Raw genomic sequence first — 25931 nt, 5'->3', positions numbered from 1 at the left:
AACCAGGTCGTTTACGTAAATCGTAAAAAAGCAGCGGACCTACTACGCTTCCCTGGGGCACAGCTAATGTTACGCTTGTTTCTGTTGAAGTCACCCCATTCAGGACTACAGACTCCTCTCTGTCTGTTAGAGAACTTTCAATCCAACCGCATGTCATCGGATAGACCGTAAGCGCACACTTTTTGCAGGAAATGACAGTGTGGAACTGAGTCGAATGCCTTTCCAAAGCCGAGGAATATGGCATCAGCCTAGGAGTTGGTATCTAGAGCCTGTTGTATATCATGGACAAAGAGGGCCAGCTGTGTCTCGCATGACACTCTTTCCTAAAAAATTTAAGAGAATCGTCTGGAAGGATCAATGTGGGAAAAGTGGGATGCTGAAGTATTATGCAGTGATGATCCACGTTTGAAGTATTCTGAGGCCGTACATAACTGCGACAAGGCCTAACACATCTACATCTACATCTACATGATTACTCTGCAATTCACATTTAAGTGCTTGGCAGAGGGTTCATCGAACCACAATCACACTATCTCTCTACCATTCCACTCCCGAACAGCGCGCGGGAAAAACGAACACCTAAACCTTTCTGTTCGAGCTCTGATTTCTCTTATTTTATTTTGATGATCATTCCTACCTATGTAGGTTGGGCTCAATAAAATATTTTCGCATTCGGAAGAGAAAGTTGGTGACTGAAATTTCGTAAATAGATCTCGCAGCGACGAAAAACGTCTTTGCCTTAAAGACTTCCATCCCAACTCGCGTATCATTACGTGATAATACAAAATGAGCTGCCCTTTTTTGCACCCTTTCGATGTCATCCGTCAATCCCACCTGGTAAGGATCCCACACCGCGCAGCAATATTCTAACAGAGGACGAGCGAGTGTAGTGTAAGCTGTTGCATCTTCTAAGAGTCCTGTCAATGAAACGCAACCTTTGGCTCGCCTTCCCCACAATATTATCTATGTGGTCTTTCCAACTGAAGTTGTTCGTAATTTTAACACCCAAGTACATAGTTGAATTGACAGCCTTGAGAATTGTATTATTTATCGAGTAATCGAATTCCAACGGATTTCTTTTGGAACTCATGTGGATCACCTCACACTTTTCGTTATTTAGCGTCAACTGCCACCTTCCACACCATACAGCAATCTTTTCTAAATCGCTTTGCAACTGATACTGGTCTTCGGATTAACTTACTAGACGGTAAATTACAGCATACTCTGCGAATAACCTAAGAGAACTGCTCAGATTGTCATCCAGGTCATTTATATAGATCAGGAACAGCAGAGGTCCCAGGACGCTTCCCTGGGGAACACCTGATATCACTTCATTTTTACTCGATGACTTTCCGTCTATTACTACGAACTGCGACCTTCCTGACAGGAAATCACGAATCCAGTCGCACAACTGAGACGATGCCCCATAGGCCCGCAGCTTGATTAGAAGTCGATTGTGAGGAACGGTGTCAAAAGCTTTCCGGAAATCTAGAAACGTTGAATCAACTTGAGATCCCCTGTCGATAGCGGCCATTACTTCGTGCGAATAAAGAGCTAGCGTTGCACAAGAACGATGTTTTCTGAAACCATGCTGATTACGTATCAATAGATCGTTCCCTTCGAGGTGATTCGTAATACACTCCTGGAAATTGAAATAAGAACACCGTGAATTCATTGTCCCAGGAAGCGGAAACTTTATTCACACATTCCTGGGGTCGGATACATCACATGATCACACTGACAGAACCACAGGCACATAGACACAGGCAACAGAGCATGCACAATGTCGGCACTAGTACAGTGTATATCCACCTTTCGCAGCAATGCAGGCTGCTATTCTCCCATGGAGATGATCGTAGAGATGCTGGATGTAGTTCTGTGGAACGGCTTGCCATGCCATTTCCACCTGGCGCCTCAGTTGGACCAGCGTTCGTGCTGGACGTGCAGACCGCGTGAGACGACGCTTCATCCAGTCCCAAACATGCTCAATGGGGGACAGATCCGGAGATCTTGCTGGCCAGGGTAGTTGACTTACACCTTCTAGAGCACGTTGGGTGGCACGGGATACATGCGGACGTGCATTGTCCTGTTGGAACAGCAAGTTCCCTTGCCGGTCTAGGAATGGTAGAACGATGGGTTCGATGACGGTTTGGATGTACCGTGCACTATTCAATGTCCCCTCGACGATCACCAGTGGTGTACGGCCAGTGTAGGAGATCGCTCCCCACACCATGATGCCGGGTGTTGGCCCTGTGTGCCTCGGTCGTATGCAGTCCTGATTGTGGCGCTCACCTGCACGGCGCCAAACACGCATACGACCATCATTGGCACCAAGGCAGAAGCGACTCTCATCGCTGAAGACGACACGTCTCCATTCGTCCCTCCATTGACGCCTGTCGCGACACCACTGGAGGCGGGCTGCACGATGTTGGGGCGTGAGCGGAAGACGGCCTAACGGTGTGCGGGACCGTAGCCCAGCTTCATGGAGACGGTTGCGAATGGTCCTCGCCGATACCCCAGGAGCAACAGTGTCCCTAATTTGCTGGGAAGTGGCGGTGCGGTCCCCTACGGCACTGCGTAGGATCCTACGGTCTTGGCGTGCATACGTGCGTCGCTGCGGTCCGGTCCCAGGTCGACGGGCACGTGCACCTTCCGCCGACCATTGGCGACAACATCGATGTACTGTGGAGACCTCACACCACAAGTGTTGAGCAATTCGGCGGTACGTCCACCCGGCCTCCCGCATGCCCACTATACACCCTCGCTCAAAGTCCGTCAACTGCACATACGGTTCACGTCCACGCTGTCGCGGCATGCTACCAGTGTTAAAGACTGCGATGGAGCTCCGTATGCCACGGCAAACTGACTGACACTGACGGCGGCGGTGCACAAATGCTGCGCAGCTAGCGCCATTCGACGCCAACACCACGGTTCCTGGTGTGTCCGCTGTGCCGTGCGTGTGATCATTGCTTGTACAGCCCTCTCGCAGTGTCCGGAGCTAGTATGGTGGGTCTGACACACCGGTGTCAATGTGTTCTTTTTTCCATTTCCAGGAGTGTATTTGAATACAGTATATGCTCCAAAACCCTACTGGAAACCGACGTCAATGATATGGGTCTGCACTTCGATGGATTACGCCTACTACCCTTCTTAAACACTGGTGCGACCTGCGCAATTTTCCAATCTTTAGGTACAGATCTATCGGCGAGCGAGTGGTTGTATATGATTGCTAAGTAGGGAGCTATTTTATCAGTCTAATCTGAAACTAATCGGTATACAATCTGGACCTGAAGACTTGCCCGTATCCAGCGATTTGAGTTACTTCGGAACCCCTACGGTATCTACTTCTAAGAAACTCATGCTAGCAGCTGTTCGTGGTTCAAATTCTGGAACATTCCATTCGTCTTTCCTGGTGAAGAAATTTCGGAAAACTGCGTTCAATAACTCCGCTTTAGCGGCACAGTCGTCGGTAACAGTACCATCGGCACTGCGCAGCGAAGGTATTGACTGCGTCTTGCCGCTTGTGTACTTTACATACGATCAGAATTTCTTCGGATTTTCTACCACATTTCGAGACAATGTTTCGTTGTGGAACCTATTAAAGGCATTTCGCATTGAAGTACGTGCCAAACTTCGCGCGTCTGTAAATTTTAGTCAATCTTCGGGATTTTCGCGTACTTCTGAACTTCGCATGCTTTTTCCGTTGCCTCTGCAACAGCGTTGTGTACCATGGGGGATCAGTTTCATTACTTACCAATTTATGAGGTATGAATCTCTCAGTTGCTGTTGCTACTATATCTTTGAATTTGAGCCACATCTCGTCTACATTTGCATTATCAGTTCGTAAGGAATGGAGATTGTCTCTTAGGAAGGCTTCTAGTGACACTTTATACGTTTTTTTTAAATAAAATTACTTTGCGTTTGTTTCTGGTGGATTTGGAAGAAACGGTATTGAGCCTAGCCAGTAAAATGAACATCTCTAAGAAGGGACATCGCTGAAGTTGGACAGAGAAACATAGACACAAAAAACGCATCCGTGAAGTATCTTTGGGAATAGAAGAACTATTTAAAAGAATCTGGGTTAAAAATGTTTAGGAAGGATTGATTCAGCGAATAGAAAAGTCAAAACAATAATTGGTGAAGTTAAAAGCGAGAGCGTCTGCATTAAGCGCAGTGGTAATTCCAGTGATAAACGCAAACTGACCCTCCTGACAAGGGTATCGTCAGGAGCATCCCAAGGCAGTGTGATAGGACCGCTGCTGTTCTCTATCTACGTAAATGATTTGGTTGAAAAGGTGGGCAGAAATCTATGGTTCTTTGCTGATGTTGCCGTGATGTGTGGTAAGGTGTCGAAGTTTAGTGACTGTAGGAAGATACAAGACGACGTAGTCAAAATTTCTAGTTGGCGCGACGAATGGCAGCTAGCCCTAAATGTGGAAAAATGTAAGTTAATGCGGATGGGTGGGAAGAACAATCTTGTAATGTCCGAATACAGTATTACCAGCGTCCTGCTTGACGCGGTCAAGTCAATTACATATCTACCTGTAACGTTGCAAGGCGATACGAAGTGGAACGAGCACGTGAGAACTGCGGTTGTTGTTGTTGTGGTCTTCAGTCCTGAGACTGGTTTGATGCAGCTCTCCATGCTACTCTATCCTGTGCAAGATTCTTCATCTTCTTCATCTCCCAGTACCTACTGCAACCTACATGCTTCTGAATATGTTTAGTGTATTCATCTCTTGGTCTCCCTCTACGATTTTTACCCTCCACGCTGCCCTCCAAAACTAAATTGATGATGAACTTGTGCCACAAATTTCTCTTCTCTCCAATTCTATTCAATACCTCTTCATTAGTTATGTGATCTACCCATTTAATCTTCAGCATTCTTCTGTAGCACCACATTTCGAAAGCTTCTATTCTTTTCTTGTGTAAACTATATATCGTCCATGTTTCACTTCCATACATGGCTACACTCCAAGCAAATAATTTCAGAAACGACTTCCTGACACTTAAATCTACACTCGATGTTAACACATTTCTCTTCTTCAGAAATGCTTTCCTTGCCATTGCCAGTCTACATTTTATATCCTCTCTACTTTGACCACCATCAGTTATTTTGCTCCCCAAATAGCAAAACCCATTTAATACTTTAAGCGCCTCATTTCCTATTCTAATTCCTGCAGCATCACCCGATTTAATTCGAATACATTGCTTTTGTTAATGTTCATATTATATCCTCCTTTCAAGACCCTGTCCATTCCGTTCAGCTGCTCTTCCAAGTCCTTTGCTGTCTCTGATAGAATTAAATTGTCATCGGCGAACCTCAAAGTTTTTATTTCTTCTCCATGCATTTTAATTTCTACTCCAAATTTTTCTTTTGTTTCCTTTACTGCTTGCTCAATATACAGATTGAATAACATCGGGGAGAGGCTACAACCCTGTCTCACTCCCTTCTCAACCACTGCGTCCCTTTCATGCCCCTCAACTCATATAACTGCCATCTGGTTTCTGTACAAATTGTAAATAGCCTTTCGCTCCTTGTATTTTACCACTGCCACCTTCAGAATTTGAAAGAGAGTATTCCAGCCACCATTGTCAAAAGCTTTCTCTCAGTCTACAAAAGCTAGAAACGTAGGTTTCCCTTTCCTTAATCTATTTTCTAAGATAAGTCGTAGGGTTAGTATTGCCTCACTTGTTACAACATTTCTACGGAATCCAAACTGATCTTCCCCGAGGTCGGCTTCGACCAGTTTTCGTATTAGTATTTTTCAGCAGTGGCTTATGAAACTGATAGTTCGGTAATTTTCACATCTGTCAACACCTGCTTTCTTTGGGATTGGAATTATTATATTATTCTTGAAGTCTGAGAGTATTTCGACTGTCTCATACATCTTGCTCACCAGATGGTAGAGTTTTGTTAGGCCTGGCCCTCCCAAGGCTATCAGTAGTTCTAATGGAATGTTGTCTACTCCCGCGGCCTTGTTTCGACTTAGGTCTTTCAATGCTCTGTCAAACTCTTGACGTAGTATCATATCTCCTATTTCAACTTCATCTACATTCTCTTCCAATTCTATAACATTGCCCTCAAGAACATCGTCTTGTATAGACCCTCTATATAGTCCTTCCATCTTTCTGCTTTCCCTTCTTTGCTTAGAATTGGGTTTCCACCTGAGATTTTGATATTAATGCAAGTGGTTCTCTTTCCCTGTGGGCAGTATCTATCTTACCCCTAGTGATATGTGCCTCTACATCCTTACATTTGTCCTCTAGCCATCCCTGCTTAGCCATTTTGCATTTCCTGTCGATCTCATTTTTGAGACGTTTGTATTCCTTTTTGCCTGCTTCATTTACTGCATTTTTATATTTTATCCTTTTATCAATTAAATTCAATATCTCTTCTGTTACCCAAGGATTTGTATTAGCCCTCCTCTTTTTACCTACTTGATACTCTGCTACCTTCACTATTTCGTCTCTCAAAGCCACCCATTCTTCTACTATATTTCTTTCCCCAATTCTTGTCAATAGTTCCCTAATGCTCTCCCTGAAGCTCTCTACAACCTCTGGTTCTTTCAGTTTATCCAGGTCCCATCTCCTCAATTTCCCACTTTTTGCAGTTTCTTCAGTTTTAACCTGCAGTTCATAACCAATAGATTGTGGTCAGAGTCCACATCTGCCCCTGCAAATGTCTTATAATTTAAAACCTGGTTCCTAAATCTCTGTCTTACCATTATATAATGTATCTGACCCCTTCCAGTATCTCCAGGCTTCTTCCATGTACATCCATATACAAGCTTCTTCCATGAACTGCGTTAGGGAAGGTAAATGTTCGACTTCGGTTTATTGGAAGAATTTTAGGGAAGAGTGGTTCATCTATAAAGGAGACCGTATATAGGACGCTGGTACGACGTATTCTTGAGTACTGCTCGAGTGTTTGGGATCCGTGCCAGATCGGATTCAACGAAGTCATCGAAGCTATTCGGAGGCGGACTGGTAGATTTGTTATCGGTACGATCGAACAACACGTAAATGTTGCGGAGATGCTTCGGGAACTCAAATGAGAATCTCTGAAGGTTAGGTGACGTTCTTTCCGAGAAACACTATTGAGGATTTTAGAGAACCGGCATTTGAAGCTGACGGCCAAATGATTCTACAGCCACAAACATACATCGCGCGCACGGACCACGAGGATAAGACACGAGAAATTAGGGCTCATACGGAGGCGTACAGACAGTCGTTTCTCCCTTGCCTTATTTGTGAGTGGAACAAGAGCAGAAATGACAAGTAGTGGTACAGGGTACTATCCACCGCGCACCTTACGATCGCTTGCGGAGTATCTATGTAGATGTAGATGTAGAAGCTGTTGGAAATGCCGGAAAAAAGTAGCGATTAGTTGTGGTGAAGACTGGTACTATACAATCAGTACAAGAATCAAGAGGGAACGACAAGAGTGGGAGACGAAACACAAAGTGCCCGCATTAAAAATTGTGTGAGACACGGATACAATCATTCTACGCATCGAAGAAGCGGTGATGGAAATAAAATAAAGGATGAAGAGTGGGATTAAAATTACATGTGAAAGAAAGTAAATGAGATTCGCTGAAGGTTTTGCCACCCTAATGAAATTGAAGCGATTTATAGAATCGGTTGAATGGGATGAACTGTATAATGAGCACAGAGTATGAATTGAGAACAAACCAAAGAAGAATATCACAAATGTGATTACTGATAAATTTAGCATCAAACTTGGTGACCAAGATGTAGATGAAGGGGCTCTACTACCGCAGATGATAAATAACGCGTGACAGATGAAGTAAACGCGACATAAAAAACGGAGTAGTACAGGCAAAGAGATCATTTCTGATAAAAAGAAGGCTACTAGTATCAAATAAGGTCCTTAATTTGGGGAAGAACTTTCTGAGAGTGTGACTTTGAAGCACTGCATTGTATGGTAGTGAACCATGGGCTATGGGAAAAGAGGAAACGAATGGAATAGAGTTGTTTGAGACGTCATACAACAGAAGGACTTCGAAAATTAGATGATAAGGTAAGGAGTGAGGAGGTTCTCCGCAGAATGAGTGCAGAAAGGAAGATATGGAAAACGGTAACAAGAATAACAGAAAGGATAACAGGACATAAGACATCAGGGAATAGCTTCCATGGCGCTAGAAGGATCTGCAGAGGGTAAAAACTATAGGAGAAGACAGAGACTGGAACACATCCAACAAGTAATTGAGGACACAGAGTGCCAGTGCTACACTAAGACGAAGATGTTGGCACAGGAGAGTAATTGGTGGCGGCCTATATGAAACCAATCAGAACACTCATGACAAAAAGAAGAAATTATTGCTCTTAGACAGTGCATCACAAAACAACGTACAAGATACTGTCTTGCAAGATCATAATCCTTGACATCAGGCCTAAAGTGACAATGAATATGATCAGAAACTAACGTCGGGAAAAAAAACCTGATGTATTGATATTACATTTACTGCAACAGTCACTTGATCTCTGCTCCCAACAAAATGAAAGAAACATTTTTCTTCCTTTGCTGCATGTAACGTCAAAATATAGGTAGTAAAATGTTACTCTTTGTCACGTGGACATTGTTTTATGGTTAGACGTAGAAGAAAGTTACATGCAGGAGACAACCACCGTAACCAACGTTCGGCGGCCACAGAGATTAACAAGGGGAACGCATATACTCGTCATCATCAATTCCATCCAAATTTGTGTTATATGCAGGGCTTGACCAGAAATGAAAGTGAGAGAAGTGAAAGCTTCAAATGGCCAAGTGTTTGGAAAAAATAGCATTTTTGTGCTCGTCGGGCGAGCATGAGCCATTTGTATTAAGTTAGGTTCCAGGTAGTGATTGCGGCAGTCTGACGCTGGTGGGGTCGAGTCTCTAGGCTGAACCCTTGTCCCGTTTTCTTGTTTTCAGTTTTTATGTTACTTACACTGCATATAAACCGAATTATTGATCAGTACCTCTCTATGAGATAACATAGTTTTGTAGGTTTTTGATCAAATTCCTTACTTTAGATGCAGGCCGCTGTGGCCAAGCAGTTCTAGGCGCTTCAGTCTAGAACTGCACGACCGCTACGGCCGCAGGTTCGATCCTGCCTCGGACATGGATGTGTGTGATACTTAGGTTAGTTAGGTTTAAGTAGTTCTAAGTTCTAGGAGCCTGAGGACCCCCGATGTTAAGTCCTATAGTGCTCAGAGCCTTACTTTTGGTGAAAAGAGAAATCGTACTGTAGAGATCGCTCACTCCCTGGCTGGAAATGCCTTCTGTCCCGGCAGAATGGAGACTGCGGAACCTGTAGGCGTCGTCAGATTCAATAACACTAGATTAAATGTTGCTTCTTTTATTCCTCAGAATAAATCTTGTTGCTTCTTTTATTCCTCAGAATAAATCTTGTTGTCGTGTCTTCCTCGTCGGTCCTTGACACCATAACCCCGAGTGGTGTCTGCTGAGTCTGCAGGTAGACTCAGGGATGCTGAACATCGCTGCTACAGCCGTGGGTGGAGGTCGATGACAAGTAGTGAGGCGGGTTGCCCGCCCGTTAATTAGGAAGAAGCTTCCCGTCGGCTGGTCTGCTACGGATGAGGCCGTGACTGCGGCCTGTGTGTGTATTCGACTCGCACGCTGTCCTCGTATTATTCTCTCCCTCTCGTGTCACTGCCCATGTACACTACTGGCCATTAAAATTGCTACACCAAGAAGAAATGCAGATGACAAACGGGTATTATTTGAACAAATAAGTTATACTAGAACTGACATGTGATTACATTTTCACGCAGTTTGGGTGCATAGATTCTGAGAAATCAGTACCCAGAACAACCACCTCTGGCCATAATAACAGCCTTGATACGCCTGGGCATTGGGTCAAACAGAGCTTAGATGGCGTGTACAAGTACAGCTGCCCATGCAGCTTCAACACGATACCACAGTTCATCAAGAGTAGTGATTGGCGTATTGTGACGAGCCAGTTGCTCGGCCACCATTGACCAGACGTTTTCAATTGGTGAGAGATCTGGAGAATGTGCTGGCCATCACAGCAGTCGAACATTTTCTGTATCCAGAAAGGCCCGTACAGGACCTGCAACATGAAGTCGTGTATTATCCTGCTGAAATGTAGGGTTTGGCAGGGATCGAATGAAGGGTAGATCCACGGGTCGTAACACTTCTGAAATGTAACATCCACTGTTCAAAGTGCCGCCAATGAGAAAAAGAAGTGACCAAGACGTGTAACCAATGCCACCCCATACCATCACCCCGGGTGATACGCCAGTATGGCGATGACGCTTCCAATGTGCGTCCACCGCGATGCCGCCAAACACGGATGCGACCATCATGATGCTGTAAACAGAACCTGGATTCATCCGAAAAAATTACGTTCTGCCATTCGTGCACCCAGGTTCCTCGTTGAGTACACAACCGCAGGCGCTTCTGTCTGGGATGCAGCATCAAGGGTAACCATAGTCATGGTCTCCGAGCTGATAGTCCATGCTGCTGCAAACGTCGTCGAACTGTTCGTGCAGATGGTTGTTGTCTTGCAAACGTCCCCATCTGTTGCCTCAGGGATCGAGACGTGACTGCACTATCCGTTACAGCCATGCGAATAAGATGCCTGTCATCTCGACTGCTAGTGATACGAGGCCGTTGGGATCCAACACGGTGTTCTGTCTTACTCTCCTGAACCCACCGATTCCATATTCTGCTAAGAGTCATGGATCTCGATCAACGCGAGCAGCAATGTCGCGATACGGTAAACTGCAATCGCGATAGGCTGCAATCCAACCTTTATCAAAGTCGGAAAAGTGTTGGTACGCATTTCTCCTCCTTACACGAGGCATCACAGCAATGTTTCACCAGGCAACGCCGGTCAACTGCTGTATGTGTATGAGAAATCGGTTGGAAACTTTCCTCACGTGAGCACGTTGTAGGTGTCACCACCGGCGCCAACCTGGTGTGAATGCTCTGAAAAGCTAATCATTTGCGTATCACAGCATCTTCTTCCTGTCGGTTAAATTTAGCGTCTGTAGTACGTCATCTTCGTGATGTAGCAGTTTTAATGGCCAGTAGTGTAACTCTATCACATGGACTGCTATGTCGGGTGCCGTGATGTTCTATTGGATGCTGATCCTGGACTGTTCGTTCGGTACGACGCTGACTGCAGCGATACTAAAGTCTTAAGAGAAACTGGTTTCATGAACTGGAATTGTTTTGGCAGACTGCGAACTACCATTAGCCGCGGTTTCATTACTTGATGCCGGTCATAGTCATCCGTGGCTACAGATCAGTGGTCGTCACATAAGGCAGCGAGAGTTGCGGAAAGGTGCTGGATGAATCTCACAGCGGATACTGCAAAGCAACAATCAGAGAACAGAGTGCAAACGGCATGAACAAAATCGATCCTACTGATCGACTGCCTCTAGTACTCATGTCATCGGGGAGCGGCTTTGTTGAAAGACGTTGCTTGTAATGATCGTATCGGTCTCGCTCATTAAGAGTAGTCAGTGGTCTTCCGTTTTACAGTATTGGCTTAATGAGTTTGTGTGAGTATCATAGCCGCTTCATTAAACCATTGAAAGGTGGTTTTACATCGTACCTAGCACTTCTTACATAAGGTTACTAGAATAACGAAGTTTAGTCTGCATTTGTCCTACATTCTTCCGTGGAGCTTGCTTGCACTCACACACAGAAGTGTTGATGTCGCACTCTTAGTGACCGGATGTGTCGAAATGTTTACGCCTAATGGCTGGTTCCTTTGATACTTCCATGTGCTTGAGAAATGTCGGGCTATAGGGACTTAGCAAAATTTTACCTGTCGTTTTTCCGTATTATCTTCTTGCGTAACAGCAGGGTTGCACTAGCGGAGTGCTTGGGGACCGAATCATTTTGATACTCCATGATGGCATTCCTCTATCTTGAAAAATCATGTCGTCCAACTGTGGACTTTTTTGTCCTCCACACGACTCAGTTAACAAAATAAATTTCTTTCCCTGAACGTAGGGCTTCATTCTATTAGTCGAGAAATTCCTTTACATGCAAAATATTGATACATGCGAAAATATTGATACATACAATATGTTGAGCTTTATTTCGGTTTATTTGCAGAGAAACTAACGTAAAAATTAAAAATAAAAGAAATAAAAAATTTTCCCCATCGGGATCCACAATCCTCCTTTCGCTGATCCAAATGCTGCCTGTAAAACAGGCTAACATAAATGGCTCACGACTCGCCCCACCTGCGCCAAAAATACAACTTTTTTTTTCAAAACGCTTGGCGATCAGGAGCTTCCATACCTGTCACTTTCATTTCTGCCCAATCCCTGCCTGTTCCACAAACCTAGATGAAATCGGTTATAGCGTGTATATGCAGTGCCCTTGTAATTCAAGTCGTTCACTTAGGGTGTCAATAAGTCACTCAGAATTGTCAAATCGGCCACATGTTCTATCTGGCAAAACAGTAAGATCTGTGAAATGCTTTATGATTTGATATTGTAGCGGACCTATAAAATTTAAAAAAATGTAACAAAGCTGAGCAAAGTCTGCATCGATAGATACTGACAAGATGCTATGCGCTATCTGTACAGAACCGACCTCCCTGAAGAAGAAAGGTGATGAAGAAAGAGACAGGGAAAAAATCAGTGGCATGAGTTGTTCGATGTGGACACCAAGTCGCGAGTTCCTTTCCACACCTTTCTTTACTTGTTAAATAGCAATTTGCCTGTCTGCTAGAGGTTTCAGACCTTAATGATCGTTTGCTTCATTTTCTAATTCACCAGTAACAGTAAAAACTTAGAAACATCCAGAGTGAAATTTCATTCTGCAGCAGGGCGTGGATATGAAAATTTCTGATTGATTAAAAGTGTGTGTGGGACAGGAACTCGAACCCAGGAACGTAGGAGATGAGATGCCCGTGGAAGTACGGCAAGACCATGGGTAGTAAGTCGTGCTCGTGTAGCTCAATTGATAGACTACATGCCAGCGAAAGGCAAGGGCCGCAATTTTGAGTGCTGGTCCAACACACGTTTTAATCTGTCAGGAATTTCCGTTCCAGAAACATTTCAAAGAAAAAGCCGGTGATTGCATTAAGATGAAAACAGTTTTCTCTCCCTACAGTGATGTCAGGCGCTGTCCGGCCGGGTGAAAGCAGCGTGGCACGATTTGGGCTCGTTTCTGTTCTGGCATTGGTAAGTATAAAATTATTTATTACAACAGTTTGATTTTCTGCAAGAAATAACTTCGATAAACCGAATGAACACTGAGCAGTAACACTACGCTCTACTATCAGTTATTACTACCTAAGCTTCTAACAATTTGCTCTCTCCTGATGTTCACTGATAACTGACAACTACACTACTGGCCATTAAAATTACAACACCAAGAAGAAATGCAGATGATAAACGGGTATTCATTGGACAAATGTATTATACTACAACTGACATGTGATTACATTTTCAGGCAATTTGGGTGCATAGATCCTGCGAAATCAGTACCCAGAACGACCACCTCTGGCCGTAATAACGACCTTGATGCGCCTAGGCATTGAGTCAAGCAGACCTAGGATAACGTGTACAGGAACAGCTGCCCATGCAGCTTCAACACAATACCACAGTTCATCAAGAGTAGAGTCTGGCATATTGTGACGAGCCAGTTGTTCGGCCACCATTGACCACACGTTTTCAATTGGTGAGAAATCTGGAAAATGTGCTGGCCAGGGCAGCAGTCGAACATTTTCTGTATCCAGAAAGGCCCGTACAGAACATGCAAAATGCGGTCGTGCATTATCCTTCTGAAATATAGGGTTTCGCAGGGATCGAATTAAGGGTAAAACCACGGGTCGTAACACATCTGAAATGCAACGTCCACTGTTCAAAGGGCCGTCAATGCGAACAAGAGGTGACCGAGACGTGTAACCAATGGCACCCCATACCATCATGATGGGTGATACGGCAGTATGGCGATGACGAATACACACTTCCAATGTGCGTTCAGCGCGATGTCGCCAAACACGGATGCGACCATCATGATGCTGTAAACAGAACCTGGATTCATCCGAAAAAAATGACGTTTTGCCATTCGTGCACCCAGGTTCGTCGTCGAGTACACCATCACAGGCGCTCCTGTCTGTGATGCAGCGTCAAAGGCAACTGCAGCCACGGTCTGCGAGCTGATAGTCCATGCTGCTACAAACGTCGTCGAATTGTTCGTGCAGATGGTTGTTGTCTTGCAAACGTCCCCATCTGTTGACTCAGGGATCGAGACGTGGCTGCACGATCCCTTACAGCCATGTGGATAAGATGGCTTTCGTCTCGCCTGCTAGTGATACGAGGCCGCTGGGATCCAGCACGGCGTTCCGTATTACCCTCCTGAACCCACCGATTCCATATTCTGCTAACAGTCATTGGATCTCGACCAAGTAGTATATAAAATCCACTAATAATAGATTTCAGCTGTTGATAAGGAGAAGAAACAGGCGTTCGTCCTGTATTCCATTATGTGAAATGTATGTAGCTACTCTTCCTGTGCGCACCGTAAGGCTGTGATGCGCCGAGCTGCGCGGTGCAGACAGGGAGTCCACTTCGCGAAGGAATCGTCAACATCTGAGCAGGAGTTTTTAAGACGCAGTACAGACTACTGCACAGCTCTGCCAAGTCAATCCGAACACTTTAATGTCCTACCCGCAAGTACCTGTCCAATATGGACACCTTCACGTCCTCCAAGCCGGAACTTTTCAGATGAAGGCACCTTTGCGACCTTCTGCCTAGTCCTCCCCATTAAGCATTCACTTACATCCTGCGTATTCCTCCCCGTTAAAATGGGTCCAGTCACCAACGGCAAAACTTCGAACCACTGCGACCAACAACGAGGATTCCCGCCAGTAGAGAACTCCACCAAAAGTAGACCGTCTTTCCCAGCCTCCAATGACAACCTGAAACTCTCCCCTGCTACTAAAATGTATTCACTTCAACGCTGCGACCTACTTGTTTACACCAACCGCCTTTCTCCCGACAATGTCCTTAGCCTCGCAACTGGATTCGAGAAATTCGTAGAGGGGATTACGAGGCTAGAAAAGTCGCACGCAACTCCTGCACGCGGCGCCGTACCGGAGCGTAGCCGCCAGCAGTGGTTGTGCGAGGAGATCAATGGTTGCCGCCCTCTGTGGTTTTGGGCCCAACTTCACTTTGCGCCACACAGACGGCGGTCGCATACGCCGGTCTCCGACCTGCTAGGCCGAAGCCTTTGCTCTCACTCTGTCTCGATTCCTCTGCACATTCACAAGCACCCCAGATTCAAAATCCGTCAAAAACCGCCACAGAGTTAATAAGGAGAGACATGCAAGTTAGACAGAGCATCATACTGCCAGTTTTAAGTATCGTCACATTTGTGGAAGAAACCTCTTAGCAGTAAATTCTAACTTCAGACAGTAAAGAGCCACTTTACAAATCTGAGGTATATCTAAAACCCCTCCGAAAACAAGTGCCAAAGACGGGAACGAAACGTTGTCTGTCTCAAGTAAATCTATAGGACCACCGCTTCATTGCCTCAAAATCGTTAATAACAGTATAAAATAATCTAAACAAATACATTTTAAGTGATTACAATAAATTTCAACCATAATTCCTACACATGATGCAGAGCCAAATTAATTAAAGTATTAGAACCCAGTGAAACTACTAACTGAAGTAAAAATAAAAACTATTACAGTAGTTGGAATATAAAAAAAACTTTGAATTTCCCTAAGGTCAATGCAACGGATCAGACCGTTCAGGGGAATTCAGGTGAGCAGTAAAACGGAGAACCCTCTGACGATGGTAAACATATACTGAAATCAAATAATAAATTGCGATTTGCAAAGCGAAATGAACACGTTCTCAGAACAGTTACTGCAAAAACAAGCAATTTTGACCATTAAAAATCAAAGTAATGTAACCATTTAATTCAGTTATCATATTAAATCCACTGTTTTATTCTCCTGTACACAAACAGTAGTTTCTGATGCTGTAATACGATTAAGCATGAAAAATCGGTATAGGTTGCATTTATAACCAAGCACTTTTATAGCACCTGAAAGTAATTGAGTTATATATGTCTTATTTGCAGATTTCCAATGGTATTGGTTTCTATATCAACTCATAAAGGATTGATCAGTAAGTACCACTATATATAACTGAAGCTGGTTTAAAAAGGATCAATATTGCAAACATGCCTTCGCAGCAAAAACAGTCTTTCCCGAAAGACCAAGAAATGTCACATGTTTATTTTTACTGTAACGTTTTAACCCAGTAAGTTCACAGAGCGAGGTGGTGCAGTGGTTAGCACACAGGACTCGCTTTCGGGAGGACGATATTTCAATCCCGCATCCGTCCATCCTGATTTAGGTTTTTCGTGATTCCCTAAATCGCTTCAGGGCAATGCCGGAATGGTTTCTTTGAAAGGGCACGGCCGACTTCCTTCGCCATCCTTCCGTAATCCGATAACACCGATGACCTCACAGTTTGGTCTCCTCCCCCAAAACAACCCAACTCAACACATACCAGTAATTTCTAAACCCAAAACAAAAATGATTATCATATTGTTAGTTATTTAAGTGTTTTTAACATAAAATTTGTTGCTTTTCTTACAGGGCATTTTGGGGTAAGTAGTAAGAGACTGAACATGTTTATTCGAAACGACTAACGCGCGGGTGTACACTACCCCATGGAAATTTCTGAGTTACGTATGAGCGATGTCGAACTTGTGAAGCAACTGATCAAAAGTAAAAATCCAGCAGTTATAAAGGAAGAAAGTAATATTTGACTTAGTGTCTCAGCATAATGACTTCATCTGATATTAGCATGAGCAACAAATAAACCTCTCTTTCGTTGAGAAAGCACAATTAAAGCAAAGCTAAATTATGTCGTTGGTAACAGGGAAAGTCGCACACAGAATAAGTGAAGACATTAGAAACCCAGTGGTTTTTTTTATTGCCTTAGTGAGACCACTGTGTGGCGCCTGGTGACGTTGCGGACAAGTGGCATGGAAAGGAGAGTACGCGGAGAAGAGACTAATGGAGAATCATTCTAGCAATGACAATGGCCGCAACTGGCGAACGCCACTATCATAAGTGTGTTTGGAAAACGGTAGATGATTATGGTCTTGTTACTGAGGACGGAGAAGCTGGTAGAACATAAGCGTGCTACTTAAGTAATCTACATCTACTTGACTGCATTCAAATTCAAACTTAAGTGCCTGGGAAAGTTATACTGATAATTTTTACTTATGGACCGTCTGACAGCAACTGAATAAAACACAATTTTAGTGCCATACGCGTTTCGCCTTATTTTCTGCAAGGCATCATCAGTGGCCTGGAATATGTACATATGTTAGCTATTTTATTTACATTTTTGTCACTGTGCCTATAGATTACAAACAGTTCTGCTGGTTTCTATTTCCTATTAAGTAGTAATGTTTTGAACTGTACTTACAGGTTGCGTGGACAATTTCTTACATATTACGCTCCTGTTGCATTTTTGGTGTTGTTCTTTTTCTTATGAACGCCAATTTGCGGTTTTTTCCACATTCCACAGTACTAGGCACTGAACGCTTGTTTTAATGCAATGTTTTGGTTTCTGTTGCCGACTGTCAAATGTTTTGGAGCGTCTGACAGCAACTGAATAAAACACAATTTTAGTGCCATACGCGTTTCGCCTTATTTTCTGCAAGGCATCATCAGTGGCCTTGAATATGTGCATATGTTAGCTATTTTATTTACATTTTTGTCACTGTGCCTATAGGTTACAAACAGTTCTGCTGGTTTCTATTTCCTATTAAGCAGTAATGTTTTGAACTGTACTTACAGGTTGCGCGGACAATTTCTTACATATTACGCTCCTGTTGCATTTTTGGTGTTGTTCTTTTTCTTATGAACGCCAATTTGCGGTTTTTTTCCACATTCCACAGCACTATGCACTGAACGCTTGTTTTAATGCAATGTTTTGGTTTCTGTTGCCGACTGTCAAATGTTTTTGCCAAAGATCGAATGTTATTGCCAAAATTATAAGTGTAACTATTGAAGTATCTGTGGTCTGTTCGTGTATGCATTTGTGTGTGCATTTGTGTATGCATACACGAACAGACCACAGATACTTCAATAGTTACACTTATAATTTTGGCAATAACATTCGATCTTTGGCAAAAACATTTGACAGTCGGCAACAGAAACCAAAACATTGCATTAAAACAAGCGTTCAGTGCATAGTGCTGTGGAATGTGTAAAAAAACCGCAAATTGGCGTTCATAAGAAAAAGAACAACACCAAAAATGCAACAGGAGCGTAATATGTAAGAAATTGTCCACGCAACCTGTAAGTACAGTTGAAAACATTACTACTTAATAGGAAATAGAAACCAGCAGAACTGTTTGTAATCTATAGGCACAGTGACAAAAATGTAAATAAAATAGCTAACATATGCACATATTCAAGGCCACTGATGATGCCTTGCAGAAAATAAGGCGAAACGCGTATGGCACTAAAATTGTGTTTTATTCAGTTGCTGTCAGACGCTCCATAAGTAAAAATTATCAATATACCGTAATATTACTCGCAACTGAGGAAGACAGGACTACAACAGTTGAAGATGCCTGGGAAAGGGTCTATCTACCAACTTTGACACTATTTCATTACCGTTTCACTTTCGAACAACGCACGGGAAAAAAGACCGCTTAATTCTTTCCGTACGAGTTTCGATTCCTCTTATTTTATTACAATGATCGTTAGATGAGCTCCAAAAGAATATTCTCGCACTACTCGCTTATCATATCCGTAATAGGCCGGCCGGAGTGGCCTTGCGGTTCTGGGCGCAACAGTCTGGAGCTGAGCGACCGCGACGGTCGCAGGTTCGAATCCTGCCTCGGGCATGGATGTGTGTGATGTCCTTAGGTTAGTTAGGTTTAATTAGTTCTAAGTTCTAGCCGACTGATGACCTCCGAAGTGAAGTCGCGTAGTGCTCAGAGCCATTTGAGCCCATATCCGTAATACTCTCTCCGATTTTTCGTGATAGTTCATAACGTGCTGCCCGCCTTTCAACTTTTTCGATGTCCTCCGTAAATCCTATCTCTCAAGCACAGCATTACTGTAGCAGAGGGCAGACAAGCGTAACGTAGATAGCGTGGTGTAGATAGCGTAGTAGATATGTTTCATCTAACTGTTTTGCCAATAAAACGCAGTCTTTGGTTCGCCATTCCCACATCATCTATGGAAAGTGGTCGAAGGACGGTGAAACCACGAGTGGGCAATTAGATGTTGAACGTTCACGTCTCATTACAAAACGTTTAGTCGGAGGCATGCCTGTTCTATACACCAGGGTAGGTGGCAATCTGTCGTAAGCAGATTACTCTACGACAGTATTAACAGAAGGCAGCTGTATACAGCAATGGAAGAGATAGACGTTCCAGTAGACTGATTGCCTTAATGAAAACTATCACCGAAGGCCTTGCCTCTGTGGTAATACCGGTTCCCGTCAGATGACCGAAGTTAAGCGCTGTCGGGCTTGGGTTTTTGGTCTGCCGAGCGCTGCTGGACAGTGGGGTGCACTCAGAGCTTTTGAGGGGAACTGGACAGCTACTTTACTGAGAAGCAGCGGCTCCGCTCACGAAAACTGACAACGGTCGGGAGAGTGGTGTGCTTACGTCACGGCCCTCCATATCCGCATCCAGTGACGCCTATACACTGAGGATGGCACGGCGGTCGTTCACTGTCGTTATGGTCTTCCGAGATCTGTTCGGACGTAGTTTAGTTTCATAGTTAGTGAAAGCTACTATGGAAAACAGTAGGAGTCAAATTAAAATACAGAATATATTATCGAGTACTGCGATCACCAGAAATGGAGTAAGACGGGGAGACGCATTATCCTACCCCTTGTTTAAATAGCCTTGGAAATGACTGTAAGGGATGCGGACATCAGTGCAAGAGGGACTACCGTGAATAAATCAGTTCAGGTGCTGGCATATGCAGATGATATTGATAAAATTGCAAGAAACCCAAGGGCAATGAAAGAAGCCTTAACAAGTCTTTAAAGAGCTGCTAGAATGACGAACCTATAGAAAAATGCGTGGAGAACTAAGTATATGACTGTAACTACGACAGATTATCCAAACGAGTCATATAACGTTTGATGTCATGCGTAGTTTCACTCACCTCGGATCAGAAGTACATTGCAAGAACAATGTCAGCACAAAAAACAAAAAAAATTAAATAAAAATTGTCAGCCAACCACTGCTACCTTGGCCTCTGAAAGATCTGAAATCTAAGTTGTTGTTCAGGAAATCTAAAACTATCCTGTATAAAGTTTTAGTAGGGCCATTGCTAACATACGGTACTGAACCGAGGACATTGACAATATATGATAAAAGACAACTGGAAACATTTGAAAGCAAAATCTTGAGACAAATTCTTGGGCCAGTGGAAGAAAGTGGGGTCTGGAGGAGGGAGATTCAACTATTATGCACTGAAGCGCCAAAGAAACTGGTGTAGGCATACATATTCAAGTACAGTGATAAGTAAAGAGGCAAAATACAGCTCTGTAGTCGGCAACGTCTATATAAGACAACAAATGTCTGGCCCAGTCGTTAGATCGGTTACTGTAGCCACAATGGCAGGTTATCAAGATTTGAGTGCATTTGAACTTGGTGTAACAGTCGACGCACGAGCGATGGGACACAGCATCTCCGGGGTAGCGAGGAAGTGGGGATATCCCCGTACGACCATTTCACGAGTGTACCGTGAATATCAGGAATCCGGAAAAATATGAAATCTCCGACATTGCTGCGCCCGTAAAAAGAACCTGCAAAAACTGAACAAACGAAGACTAAAGAAAATAGTTCAACGTGATAGAAGTGCAATCATTCCGGAAATTGCTGCAGAGTTCAATGCTGGACCACCGACAAGTGTCAGCGTTCGAACCATTCAACGAAATACAATCGATACGCTCACTCGTGCGCCCCTAATGATCACTGGAAACATGTTGCCTGGTCGGACGAGTCTCGATTCAAATTGTATGGAGCGGATGGACGTGTACGGGTCTGAAGACAACCTCCTGATCCATGGACTCCGCATGTCAGCAGGGCACTGTTCGAGCTGATGGATGCTTTGTAATGGCGTGGAGTGTGTGCAGTTGGAGTGACAAATGACACGTACGTAAGCATCCTGTCTGATCACCTGCAGTCATTCATGTCCATTGTGATGTCAGACGGACTTGGGCAATTCCAGCAAGACAATGCGACTCCGTGTCACTTCGTGTTGCGGCACTTCTGCGTGTTCGCGGGGGCCCTACACGATATTAGAAAAGTGTACCAGTTTCTTTGGATCTTAAAAGTATGACCAATATACTGAACCAGATTTTGTCAGCTAAGTTATGAGCGAAAGACTGGAATGGGCAGGACATGCACCGAGAGGAAGAAGATCAAAACTATGGTCGTAGGAAGGTGTCAGAGAGGACATAAGGAAAAATGGTGGAGTTCAGCACTAAACAGGTCTGAGTGGAATGATGTTCTACAAAAGGTCAATGCTCACAGGAGGCTTTTGTCATAAGGATGTTGCTGTTGTTGTTGTTATTGATGATGATGATGATGATGATGATGATGATGATGATGAGATGACAATTTGTGGCACATGTGACGACAGTACAGGAACAAGTGTTTCTGAGCTCACTGTCCAGGGAACATTGCTGGATGTAAGACGGCGCTTACGTATTTGCTTGTAGATCCGACATCATTATCAATTACGACTGCAATTGGGACGGTATTTTCGAGACTGGAGCGAGGATCAGGTCAGGGCAACTACATTTCATCATTCACCAAGGAATTGGTCTTGCTCATATACACCATCATTCAGGCGAATGACTGGTCAAATGTGCAGTGATTCATGGACAAAGACCACTAAGGGGATTATAAAGCTAAAGGACCTGTGTCAGACACCAAGACAGTTGGGGTCTATGCCAGCATTACTGAAGACCACCTGTGTCCCTTCATGCTTGACGCTATGCCCCTCAGCGACGGCATCTTCCAGCAAGACAACGGTCCGTGTCAGAACGTCAGAATTCTGCAACCTTGGTTTGAGCAGCATGACGGTGAAGTCACACTGAAGTCTTGGCTACCAAATTTGCCTGATCTAAATCTGATGAAATACATCTAGGACGCTATCGGCCGCCAGCTCCGCGCCCGCAAACAAGTGGCTCGTAGTTAATGGAAACTGCGTACACAATAGTGGACTTCTGTGGCCGCATGCTTCCAGAAACAGACTTCTCTAACCTGTGCTGCACAGAATCTCTGGTTTATTTTATTCCAAAGGTGGAACGTAGCGCTATTAAGCAATTGCTAAGATATTTTGGCTTACAAATATGTGATACGACGTAATGGATGAGTGAAGTCCTACCAGTTCTGTTTCTTCGTTGTGGCAAAACAATCAAAGATGATCCATTAAATCTCCCGGAAACTATGGAGCATTTGCTTAGTTTTGCCAGATCAGATATCAATCTTAATTTTCAGCCGAACTTCAAATAACCAAACCTGTAGAATGAAAGCTGCTATCAAAAACAGTTTCTTTGTGATACCACTTCATTAAGTTTCAACATGTGTGAAAGATTTATGACAGTGTGTGTGGAGTGTCACGTTTTTATTCGATGACTGGTACCGTTTATTAACAAATAAATACGCGGTTTCAAGGAATGAAGGACATTATAGACTCATACATAGCAGTAAAATATTTGTTGTTATCTAATGCTTGTGACCAATACCTCAAAAGTTAAGAACACAGCTTCATATTGGTATAAGCTGATGATGTTCCTTCTCGGATTCCATTACAGATGATACTGATTGTACGTTAATTGGAAGTGCAAGTATCAGAGTAGTCTAGAGTACAAGACTTTCAGAGGTATTGTCCGAAAGACACAACTCACAGGTAACGAGTACCCATGAAATAGGCCAGACATCCTCATGTATGTACCAATGCCGTGTCTGTAGGAACAGCAGAGCTTACTTTATACAGGCTAAAAAAATTACATCATTCACTGAGAGAGGAAATTTGTCTTATTCGACAGTGTTATTACCAGAAATAAATATTTCTGAACTCAGTGACAGTTTTCTAGGTAAAATCACTCTGAAAATTCCTTTCATTATTGCAAAAATCTAACTCAATACACACATACATTACCTTGGTAGGTTGTAGTTCAACTGGGGCATTCATGCTTATGTCCTTCTTTCAAATTAATTTTTCGCTTGTAGATGATTTTCAACACTGTATTAAGTATTATTTCACCTTTTTGTGAGAATATTACAAACTATTATTAGCCAATATTGAATATTTTTATTCCGAATGCAATAAGTTGATCTAAGTAAACTTTAAATTCGATTTTCGTTAAAATTTCCTCTTGGTCTTGTACAGTACTTCAGCAAATGTGATGATTAGCAGAGTTCTCTTAAGTATGTGTATACCATTGAATATATTGTTAAGATAATATTTTGGTTAATCAAAGAAAAAAAATATTCTTTCTGAAAAAGTTGTTCTTGTGTATTCTACTATCTTATCAAAGAGCAAAGAGAGAGGACAGTGAGATAAATTAGTGTGTTGTGAGTGGTTGGGGGAGAGAGGTGTTAAATGCATAGGCAGGGGTGGGAGAGGAGGATGTACTGAGGTGCAAGAGTGCTTGGTGTGAAGATGTAATGTGTGTGAAGGAGTGGAGGGTTGAACGATGGGTGTGTGAACGGTATGATGGCATAGTATGTGTGTGTGTGGGGGGGGGGGGAGGGGGCTGAGGGTTGAAGGGCCAGATTGTGGAGAGTATAATGGCATAATGTGTGTGTGTTTGGGGAGAGTGGTTTATGAAGATGAGAGAGGATAGTGAGACAGCATAGTGTGTGTGTGTGTGTGTGTGTGTGTGTGAGGGGTGGAGGTAGTGAGACAAGGGTTGAAGGGCTAGAGTGTGGACGCTATAATGGCATAAGGTGTGGGCATTTGGGGAGAGTGGTTGAAGAGCGTGAGACAGCAAGAAGATGGCATGGTGTGTGTGTGTGTTTGTGTGAACTGGGAGATTATAGGATGGGAGAGTGGATAGAATGATAGCATAATGTGTTTGTGTATGTGTGTGCACAGACTGGGGTTTCAGGGTCAAGAGAGTCGACAGTATGATGGTGTAGTGTGTGTGTGCACAGAGGTGGCAGTCGGGGCTAAAGGGCGAGAGAGTGCACAGTGCCAAAGTGTGTGTGTGTGTGTGTGTGTGTGTGTGTGTGTGTGTGTGTGTGTGTGGAGAGGGAGTTGAAGGTTAAGACAGTGGACAGTGTGACAGCATAGTATGTGTGTTGTAGAAGGAGGGGTTGAAAGATGATGGTGTAATGTGTTTGAGAACAGTGTAACAGCATAGTATGTGTGTTGTAGAAGGAGGGGTTGAAAGATGATGGTGTAATGTGTTTGAGGGTGGGTGGATGATGGGTATGAAAGTGGGCGTGTGATGGCAACAGCTTGTGTGTGAGTGCGGGGGGGGGGGGGGGAGGGAGAGGGTTTAAGGGGCAGGGGAGAAGGAGGTTGAACGGGGGCTGTCAATGATGGGCTGTGTTCGACTCTCTGATAAGATGAGAAAGATGGCACTCTTGTGCAGGAAGGCCTAATTTGGCATTCGCCTTGTGACCTCTGTGACTGTATTTATGCATCTCACTTCTTTTAAAAATTTTCGTAAACTGAAACTGCGTTTCAATAAATGAAATTCTCCAGATTACTACCTGAGTGACAGTGTTTCTAGGGCACAACATTCCAATTAGTTTCCTGCTTGGCATATTCACGAGAAAACTCATTGAGTCGTTGCTTGAAGACGATGGTGCTACTTAGTTGTTGCATTTTTATGCAATATTACAATTACCTGATCATGAAATGTTATGGACATATACTATTAGAAATTTTCTTTATTACATTTGTTGCACGTACTTGCCTAAGAGAGATTTGTGTGTAGTTTCAGATAAATTGTATTTCATGTGTATTGTTGTTACGATGAGAAGTTTATGACATTATCAATTTATCTTATTTTCAGAACAGGACGAGAACTGGCGGAATGTTAAGTCAACGTACATGAGAACCACTAAATGGCTACTGCGTTAGTAATAGAATATCAAAAAATTGTTATTTATTTAGTTTCTAACCTAGAATCTATCAGTATTACTTGTATCTTTGAAATATTCTGCAAATCCATGAGTGGAAATAAATTTTGCAATAAAATTTGTTTTCTTGTACCTATACATCTGTTTATTAAGTACATAAAATGGATAAGAACTCATTTCAAAGAGAAATTAAAGATATTGACTGTTTAAAATAATTAGTAATAGGCACTTTATGGAACCTACTACTTAGACATGTATATTAAAAATGAGAATCTTTCCGCATTCAGTTTGTATGTAACATTTCGTATGACCGACACTAGTTAATACAAAACACTCAATTAAAACCGACTGTCCTGTCTTTAGATAAAACTTTATCTGTTGCGAAAGACGTATGGTACCGAGTCAGCAGTGGAAACTAACGACAATTTAACATACGACTATGTGTCAAATGGTTCAAATGGCTCTGAGCACTATGGGACTTAACATATGAGGTCATCAGTCCCCTAGAACTTAGAACAACTTAAACTTAACTAACCTAAGGACATCACACACAACCATGCCCGAGGAAGAATTCGAACCTGCGACCGTAGCAGTCACGCGGTTCCGGACTGAGCGCCTAGAACCGCTAGACCACAGCGGCCGGCGACTATGTGTCCTCAGAGTCTTTCTGGTGGCATGTCTGAATAAAATTTTCTGGGTTTTCAAGTTCTGTCAGTTCGAATCAGGTTCTCAAGTTTTCGATGGCTATTCCCACCATCGTCGTCAGGAAAGAAATCCACTGACTGACGATGCTGTT

At 43.4% G+C, this 25931-nt stretch overlaps 1 long non-coding RNA gene across 2 annotated transcripts in view; it reads left to right on the top strand.

Annotated features, from left to right (window-relative positions):
* The window catches only part of LOC124790095, a 42623-nt gene extending 17413 nt beyond the window's left edge, over positions 1-25210 (top strand). Inside the window, exons 2-4 of one of the 2 annotated variants that reach the window (XR_007016222.1) lie at positions 13130-13200; positions 16115-16161; positions 25069-25210. This is a non-coding gene — a long non-coding RNA (uncharacterized LOC124790095). The remainder of the gene's footprint in view (positions 1-13129; positions 13201-16114; positions 16162-25068) is intronic. The other variant, XR_007016221.1, reaches the window with a different exon arrangement.
* Positions 25211-25931: the final 721 nt, after the last annotated feature.

Source organism: Schistocerca piceifrons, chromosome 3, assembly GCF_021461385.2.
Source record: "Schistocerca piceifrons isolate TAMUIC-IGC-003096 chromosome 3, iqSchPice1.1, whole genome shotgun sequence".
Classification (NCBI taxonomy): Eukaryota; Metazoa; Arthropoda; class Insecta; order Orthoptera; family Acrididae; genus Schistocerca; species Schistocerca piceifrons.
This window is presented reverse-complemented; position numbering and strand designations above follow the sequence as displayed.